Genomic DNA, 8844 nt, shown 5'->3' on the forward strand with positions numbered 1-8844 from the left:
CTCAGCGCCTTGTGAGACTGACTAAGTCTCCAGCCCACGTTTCCCAGGCAGGACCGTGTTTGTCTCACACACACACACACACACACACACACACACACACACACACACACACACACACGACCCACACAGACCTATTGTTCCAGCAGCAGTATGTCTGTAATCCTCTGGGTAAAGGTGTGTGCTGACTGTATCAGAGGACACGGTGAGACGGTGCAGTTTGTCACTGACCTGGTTCTGCTGCATCCAACAACCGCTACAAAGTTCAGTTCTCAGGTGATTCGATGCGGCGAGAGCAGATGTACCCAGCGCTCTGAATGGGGGGGTGTGCTGTCTTATTTTGGCGAGGCGCTGAGAGTGGATTTGAAATATCGAATAACCGAGTTTAGGTTTGAAAGCTATTCTTCTTTCTCATTACATGAAAGCACACAGAAATAGTCTCCCACTTGAACTTTTCTGGTGATTAAGTTTTCTTATATTCTGTGAAAACCAAAAAACAACCTCTTCAGCCCCCATCCCCCCCCCCCTTATTCTCTTGCCCTTCACTCTCCTTTCTTTCTTTTTCTTTTTCTTCTTTTTCTTTTTTTTACTTTCTCCTTCTGGCGCATGAAAACCAGGGGCTGCAGTTTGCTTAGCTGAGTCCATAAAGAGGCGTTTTAAAAAGCTGTGTTAACAGACCAACAAAGCTTTAAATGTGCCCCCCTCTGTGAGGGGGTGGTTCCCATAGAGATGTAGCGTGGCGCTCCATTGGTAGGCCTCTATCCGGCCTCTCATTCAGCCCAACGCTCAGTCACGGCCACTTATGGTAGGAGGGAAAATCACACAATTCAGCCCAGGCCTGATCCAATGACATGTTTTTTTAATGAGGTGGCTCTATGTCTTTGTTTGGGCACCAAATTCAAGTCCAGACCTGCGCGAGTCCTGCTTGAATAAGATGCAAGGCCACAACTCTGGAGAAAAGGCACAAAGAGCTTGGCTTCTGTTGAGTCTGTGAATGGAGCTTTACTCTGCACTGTTCCTCACCAGCATGTAGATTCTGAGGATGTTTGTTTGTGCGGTGTCAACTGTACAAATCCGGCTTTCAAAAAAAAAAAAAAGAAAGAAAAAAAAAAAAGTGAGGTGAAAGGTGTAAACGTGCCGAAGGACGAGCTCAAAACTCTTTGTTTGTTTTAACCGAAATAAAGCGACGGTCAAAAGTAGCAGCTGTTAGTCATTTCTAGCTCCTCCGGTTATTCCTTCCAGGGTCACACACACACACAGATTTCTCTCTGTTTCATTTTCACCGGCACCGGTGTCTTTTTCAGAAAATGCCACACCATATATCACACGTATATGTGCATGTGTCATACGCTGTGTGTACATCTGCGAGCGCGGCCCAGGCGCTCACTGGCTTGTATGTTCAGGGGTGAGGACTGTCATTAAACTGTCTACCTGCATCACCAGACTCAACCATCACCCTGCCTGGCTGTTCATTCCGCTTCTCACCAGGGCCCCTCAGACAACACACACACACACACAGATTCACTTGGCCATCAGCCAGGATTCACAAACACAAAAGCATACAGCATGTCTCCTCACACACATGACTGAGACAAGATTTGAAAGGCTGACATTAATACTGATATTCTGATCTCAAAGCTACAGATGGCTTCAATATTCAATTACACTTTTTTTTTTAACTCATGCCAAATGATCATGCAGCGTTACCGCGTGGAGCTTTTGCTTCTTGGTACCAGGGTAGACGCTCACAATGAAGCAGCAGCTTTTTTTTTTTTTTTTTTTGACCCCCCATGATGAGAATGTGAACAGTTCACCTGAAAAAATGGGTCGGTTTCTCAGATTGTTCTATTTGTAGGATATTTGGAGCCAGAAAGAAATAGTGTTTAGTTTTTCCACCTGAAAAAAAGGGCAAAAATAAGAGAAAAGCTTGAAAAAAGACAAAAGTAATTCTATGTAAGACAGATTTCTTTTTCTTTACGATTCCTTTACGCAGCTGGGGACCTATTCGATTTTTATGGGGACCTCTTTGAAACCCCCTACGTTCAGAGCAGGTTTTTGATATTTAGTCTTACATTGAAGCCCAGAGAAACGAAAAATCCTCTGAGGTAGAACAGTAGTTTCATGAGGCAAGGTTACCGCTCCCAATTGCAATCTTAGAATTAGCTTTTCTTATTTATTTAATCTTTATTCAAACCTGAGATCAAGAAACATCTGCATACCACAAACAGAAACAGCACAACCGCAAAACGGACAAGTGATTAATCAAAAATAATGAAAAACATGCCAAAACAAAGCTGAAAAAAACCCAAAAGCGAATGTAAGACTGTAGTTTGAGAGTGTTTTTAAGGTTGTTCCTTTTATAAGATGTGCAGCAAACTCTGTTTTGTTAGCGTTAGTGCGTACATCAGTGTTATCTAAGGTTAGTTATCTGCTTAATTGTGTTAGAGCTTCAACAGTTAATCTTAGCTGTTATTAGTTAATCGCCAACTATTCTGAAAATCGATTAATCAGTTTGAGCAATTTTTCCTAGAGAGAAAAAGTCAAAATTCTCTGATGGCAGTTTCTTAAATGTGGATGTTTCTCAGTTTCCTTACTCTACTGTGAATATCTTTGTGTTGCGGACAAACAAAACAACTGAAGACGTAATTTTTCATCGGTTTCCACACAATTTACAGACCAAACAAATAATAGATGAATCGAGAAAATGATCAATCGTTAGCCGCAGCCCTTGATCGTGAACTGCAGTTACTGGATTTAGATGAGAGAAGAGATGTGAGATATTTGGTAACTAAAATAACACATTCATTTGAATTAAACACAATATGCAAAAATAACTTAATCCGTTTTGCAGCGACAGTCGGTCATAAAGCCTCCATTGTACGACCACCACACACACACACACTCCGCTGGCCCGGCGAACGCGCCTGTCCTTCCCGGGTGCTGAAGTACTCTTCTTGCCTCTCATCCAACCAACCAACCAGCCTGGCTACTTGTCTCCGATTTAGTCCGACTCTGTTCTTTGCTCACGTTCAAGGTTGTGGTAATGGGGAATTAGTATGCAGAGAAGCAGACGGACGGCCATGTGGATCTAATAGGTAGCCAGACTGGAGAAGAAGAGGACTGGAGTGTGGAGGGGTGGGGGGATGCTCTTTGCCAGAGCATCTCTGGCAAAGAGGGAGTTAAGCATGGCCTCTCCTCCTTCTCCTATCCTCCCCTCTCCTCTCCCCTTTATCGCCTCGTTCCCCATGCATGCCCTGTCCCAAACCTTAATGGGACGTCAGACGGACAGTCTCGCCTGAATTGAGCAGGGAGTGCAGCCTCCAACCCCCCCCCCCCCCCCCCCCCCCCCCTTGTGTCTCTCAAAAAATAAAACCAGACTCCCCCATCCCCCTACCTTCTCACACTGCTAGCACCCATAGCTGCTCCCCTCGGTGCTGAGGGGTATTGAGGGGGTCCCAGACACCCTCCACTCTTCAGCCCCTCAGCCTAACTCTGCATAAATTAGGCCCGTCTCCCTGGTGTCTCGTCAGCCGGTCAGGGCACCCCTGGCCCCGGGTCTGCCGTCTCCCAATCTGCTGCTCCTTCTCCCCTCATGCTGTCACCTTCTGTCTCCCCTCCTCTCCAACTCCCCCCCCCTCCCCTCCATCTACTGTATTCTGCCGATCCTCGACAGCTAATAGAGCTCCTATCTTCACATCTCATCACCATCCTTGATCGGTATTTCTTCCAAATATCGCTATTGCATCCTCTCCTGCCTCATTTTCATCAATCCGCCACTTCCTCCTCTCCTTTTTTTTTTTCACCCCCTAAATCCCTCGACACACTTGCTCCCACCTCACCTGCTTTATATTCTCCACATTCGCTCTCTCTATCTCTACTTTTCTTATCCTTCCAGCACTGTGTTACTCACATCAACCAAGCGCTCTCCTCTCCTCTCCTCTCCTCTCCTCTCCTTTTTTAGCCAGGATATTGTTTACATCTGTTTTGCTAATCACCGGCAGAGCCTCTCTAGACCTCACAGATGTTGCAATAATACAGGGGATTAGCGGGCTTAACACTCGGGCTTATTTGGGGAGTTTCCCCCGTTGGCCTGGCAGTGAAGCCCCGTCAGCTCCTCTGAATCTGACCTTTTTCCTGTTTCACTCTGCGCTGAGATCCTGCAGCCCCGCTTCTCTTTGATTCACGATTTTCTTTTCTTTTTTTTCTTTTTTTTTTTTTTACAAGCGTCTGGCATGCTGATGTTGTTTTATCCAGATTGGCGCTCTGGGCTCTCACTTCCTGCAGCTACATCAGTGCCTGCGTTTAATGCAATTACAGAGCTAAGCTGCTTGACATATGACAGGAGGGAGTTGAGCAACAAACAATGCTCTTTTTCTTAGCTGCTCTTTCACCTGTGCATATTCATATCCCTCTGATTTCAAGATATTTAAGCTATCATAGCTGCACTGCCGATTCTTAGTATTTCCCTTTATCCTTCCACCATGAACACTATACCGTGTAGCTAGCTAGCCAGCTAGCTCGCACCGTGTCAGCTGCTTTCTCTGCTCACCATGGTGACGCTTGAATCCCCCCAGTCTCCTCTGCTCTCCTCTTTAACTCAGCGCTGAAAGATAATTAGATGGCCTTCCCAGACTCAGCATCTCTGCTGCGTCTCTCTGCGTCACTGCAACCGAGTCCTGTTTTATGACCAAGCAGATCCTGTGTCTGAGACTCTCAGTGTTTGTGTGTGTGTGTGTGTGTGTGTGTGTGTGTTTGGGGTCAATGTATTTCTGTCTGGATCCTAATCCCAAAGGTGATATTAGTCTGGTAGGGGGGCAGCCCATCCCCCCCAATGCATGTGTTTATGTGTGCGTGTTCGTGCTGCGGGCGTTGGCTTCAGCCAGGAAGCCCAGACAGGCTCTACCTCGACCTTTGACCCATGACTGTCTGCTAGCTCAGGGGTCATGCACACCATTGATACAGACAGCTGATAGACGCAGCAACAACCGCACATGCACCTACGTACATGCACAAACTGACAGCCCCCCCCCGCAGTGAACATTAACAGTGTGGTGTGTCTGGAGAGATGATGACACAGACAGCGTCATAACGACAAGCTGTATGCAGAGGGAGCGCATGCATGTGATGCAAGCACAGATAGCCATCACTCATTTTAGACGTGCAGCTACACCTGCCTGCTCAGAGGAAGATGACTGAACCTACTGCAGAATTTCAGGAGTGTTCTCTATCACTGATGTCTCTTTTTTTCTCTGCTCATGTCTTCTCAGATGCGGCCAGTCTGGATGAAAAGCGGCGACTGAGCTTCCACCGTTCTCTAACAAAAGCCCACACACCGTCTGTAGTCTCTCTGACCGTGTTTAGCCTCGGCCACATATGGAAAAACGCCACTTCTTCCATCTGCAGGAACAGTCAGTTAGACACACACATCATTACAGTCTGATTATCAGTTGTCTAGTCTGGCTCTTTGCGGACAGGTAAGTTGGAGCCGCTTCTAAAAGGTAAGTTTAGAGGTTGAATCAATTTAAGAGCTGTCTGAAGTGTGAAAATGGAGCTGCTGAGAAATATTTCCCAGAATTAGTTTCATTAGATGTGAATTACTACATTTGAGAACAATTTTAGGTCGGAGATTGGCTGAGACCCCAAGCGGTCCCTCTTTTCACTCAGTAATTTACATCCAAGTATTTGACTAGAAAATCGCTCGACAAGAGTTTGTCGCTGTTGAAGTACTTTTCTGTGGAATCGTGATCATGTACACACACATATTTATACAATCGTCTGCATAGCGCGAATGAATCTGATCGTGAAATGTTAAATGAGATTGCTGAATGAGAAAAGTGTAGCGGTGATATGAAATATATTTCTAATAAAGATGAACAATTTGAAAAAAGAAAATCTGTCTTGGTTGTTTTTTTTTTGCCCTTCTATTTAATTCTTGTTTCTCTTTCTGTCAGTAAAGATTGTTTTATTGCCGAGAGTTTGTTTAATCAAGGTCTTTGGTGATATTCTATTTTTTTTCTGGTCAACAAAAACAATGAATTGATAACGACTAATGGGAAATAGAATTGCTGTTAATCCAAAGCTCAATATACATATACATCTATTTTTGCTATAGACTTCCATTGTTGTCAAAAAAACTATTAAATGAGGGACATCATTACACCGGGTGACATGTTCCTTCATTACAATAGTTCTGAACAAATACAGCATTTACTGTTTTCTTGATGGTTCCTGAAAACTACAGTGCCCGGCTGCTTGACCAACACTTAAAACAAAAAAACACAAAAAAATGAATGTACATGTTTGTCATCTGTTTTTCAAAGATTTACATCTTCAGAAGGAGCTAGTAGGCTTCGGGAAAACTAAGTTTGAAAACTAAGAGATGTTCTTGTTAGTTTGGGATTTTTTGACAGTAAGAAAAACATAATATATTGCCAGCTACTGATGCGACATTTCAATGAACATAGGCGCTGTAGTTTAGTTTAAGTCAAGCCCACATCCTTTTGCTGTAAATACTCACCAGAGCGGCAATTATATATACATCTGCCGCGGAAAATAGTTCTCAGCAAATATAGCATTTACCCCTGGTTTGAGAATAATTCCTAAAAACTACAGTGCCCGGCTGTTTAACCAAATTTTTTAGCATTCCTCAATAATGAAAAAATATAGTTGATACTTGTTTTTAAAGAGTTGCGCCTTCAGGATGAGCAAGTCAAAAAAAGTATCGAGAGATGGTCTTACAAATTTGGATTTGTGGACAGCAACAGAAATAGTGTATATTGCCAGTTATTGTGGAGGCATCAGCTCAGATGTGTTGTGAGAAGCTATGGGAGGCTGTTCACTTCGATTACTATGATTATTCCAGCAGTGGCTGAAGGGTTGGAAGGGGAACAGTTAAACCTAGTGGCCTAAATCTGTGGTGTCAATTAGGTGCCTTTGTGTGTGAGCAGCAGGGGTGTTGAAGCGAGTTGCTGGAGCTGAAGGAAACTCTGAACAATGATACACATTCACAACCACACGCATGCACACACGCACACACACACACACTCACACACACAAACAGTGGTCCTATGTTTTGTGGGGATCACACCTCCTTTTGTTTTCCCCCAACAGCCAGTAGAGGTGATGCCCCAGTGCCCCCAGTGTGCTCCACTGCTCTGGCTGAAATGGGCTCCCTGCTCTCACCCCCACTCTCCCCCAACAACACTGTCCCCTCGCTCTGGGTTCCTCAGCCGCTCGGCCTCCCCTTGACTGGTCCTGACCTGAAATAAGGGCCAGGCAAACCTCCATAGCCAGGCCAGAATAAAAGGATATCTGTGTGTGTGCGTGTGTGTGTGTGCACCATGGCCCTGAAAGAAAGTAGGAGATTATCCCATTCTGTGTGTCCAGTCACCAGTGCAGTATTGACCACGGTGGGCCACCCAGGGAGCGTCCAGCCAGCCGTGAGATGGCCTGATATACATGCTTACTGGCCATGCTAGATTCCCCCACTCTCACCCAGGGAGAAGGCCTGAACCCTGCAGGCTGGACGCTTTCTAAAGACACTGGAGTCTGAACGGCGACTGACCCACCCTCCATACACAGATGCTCACACACACACACACACACACACACATACACACATGCGCGCACACACACACACACACACACACACACGCCCTCGTCACAGCGCAGCCTACGTACAGTGAAAGACATTGCCATCAGGTCGTTTTCTGTGTCCTGTGAGGCGAGGCGGAGGTCATTGGGAAGGTGGAAAACCTCTTTAATGGTGGGAATGATACCATAACACCTATAGATAGAGTTACGGATCATGTCACATACAGTCTGTATACAGCATGCAACTCTGACAAGCGAGGCCTGCTCACGCCGGATGGTGAATGTGAAGACGAGCGTGAAAAAAATGTAGCTTGTGTCGAGAGATCAAATCACTCATTTATATGTATTATTTATGTTTAAAAAGTCCTTAAAACAGACTTTTTATCTCTGTAAAAATTTACTAAAGTCCTTTCTTTTTTTGTTCTTTATAAAACAAGACATACAGTCAACAAACAACATTCATATTTGATTATTTCTGAGTCAAACGTTCACCAGATACGTGCTCATGAACGCAGCCTCTCAGTTTACTTAAACTCTTTCCAACCTGCCCACCACAATGGCTTGCAACAGCTTCCCTCGGTGTTTAAAAGCATCCCATTGTTAGCCTGAACGAACCCCTCGGGGGTCAGCTAATTGTCTTTTAATTGCTCTGCTGTTTGTTTGCGGATGGAGAGTCTCTAACGTCCCGGTCAGTTAACAGCACAAAGGCCTTTAACAGCAGGACAGAGCTGCACAAAGCTCACAAGCTGTAAAGACAACTGAGGGAATTCAAAGGGAATAGTGTGTATTTGTTTTTTTTACTGCATGTAAATATGGTGTCACAATAAAGCGCTGGAAATAACATGATGCCATTATTTCTTTCTTTCTTTAGATTTTTTTTTAATTTCCTTGACAAACTAAATTTGTCGGAATTTAACACCAAGCTCATTTAAAACGATTCAAACCAATTCTTTATTTCGAGGGTTAAAGGTTCACAATGTAGTTTTGGGGAAGAAATTTTAATTAGAGGAGAACATTTTTCATTGACTGATTTTTTTTAATGCTTAAATAAACCAAATAAACAAACTCTCTTTGTTTTCATCACCGAATAAACTGAATAAACAGACTGACATTAAAAGGACAACACAGTTTCACACTGCTTTACTTCGTTTATATGTGGCAGACCCTGCCACCTTTTCTAGCTTCAAACTGCATTCCGGGACCTTATTTTCCTCTGAGAACAGCTTCTTTATTCAGTTATGGGAAAAATTAATA

At 44.3% G+C, this 8844-nt stretch overlaps 1 long non-coding RNA gene across 2 annotated transcripts in view; it reads left to right on the forward strand.

The window, feature by feature from the left end:
- Positions 1 to 5889, forward strand: part of LOC115591396 (uncharacterized) — a 41066-nt gene extending 35177 nt beyond the window's left edge. For both annotated transcript variants that reach the window (XR_003985956.1, XR_003985957.1), the window contains exon 4: positions 5265 to 5889. This is a non-coding gene — a long non-coding RNA (uncharacterized LOC115591396). The remainder of the gene's footprint in view (positions 1 to 5264) is intronic.
- Positions 5890 to 8844: the final 2955 nt, after the last annotated feature.

Source organism: Sparus aurata, chromosome 11, assembly GCF_900880675.1.
Source record: "Sparus aurata chromosome 11, fSpaAur1.1, whole genome shotgun sequence".
NCBI classification, from domain to species: Eukaryota; Metazoa; Chordata; class Actinopteri; order Spariformes; family Sparidae; genus Sparus; species Sparus aurata.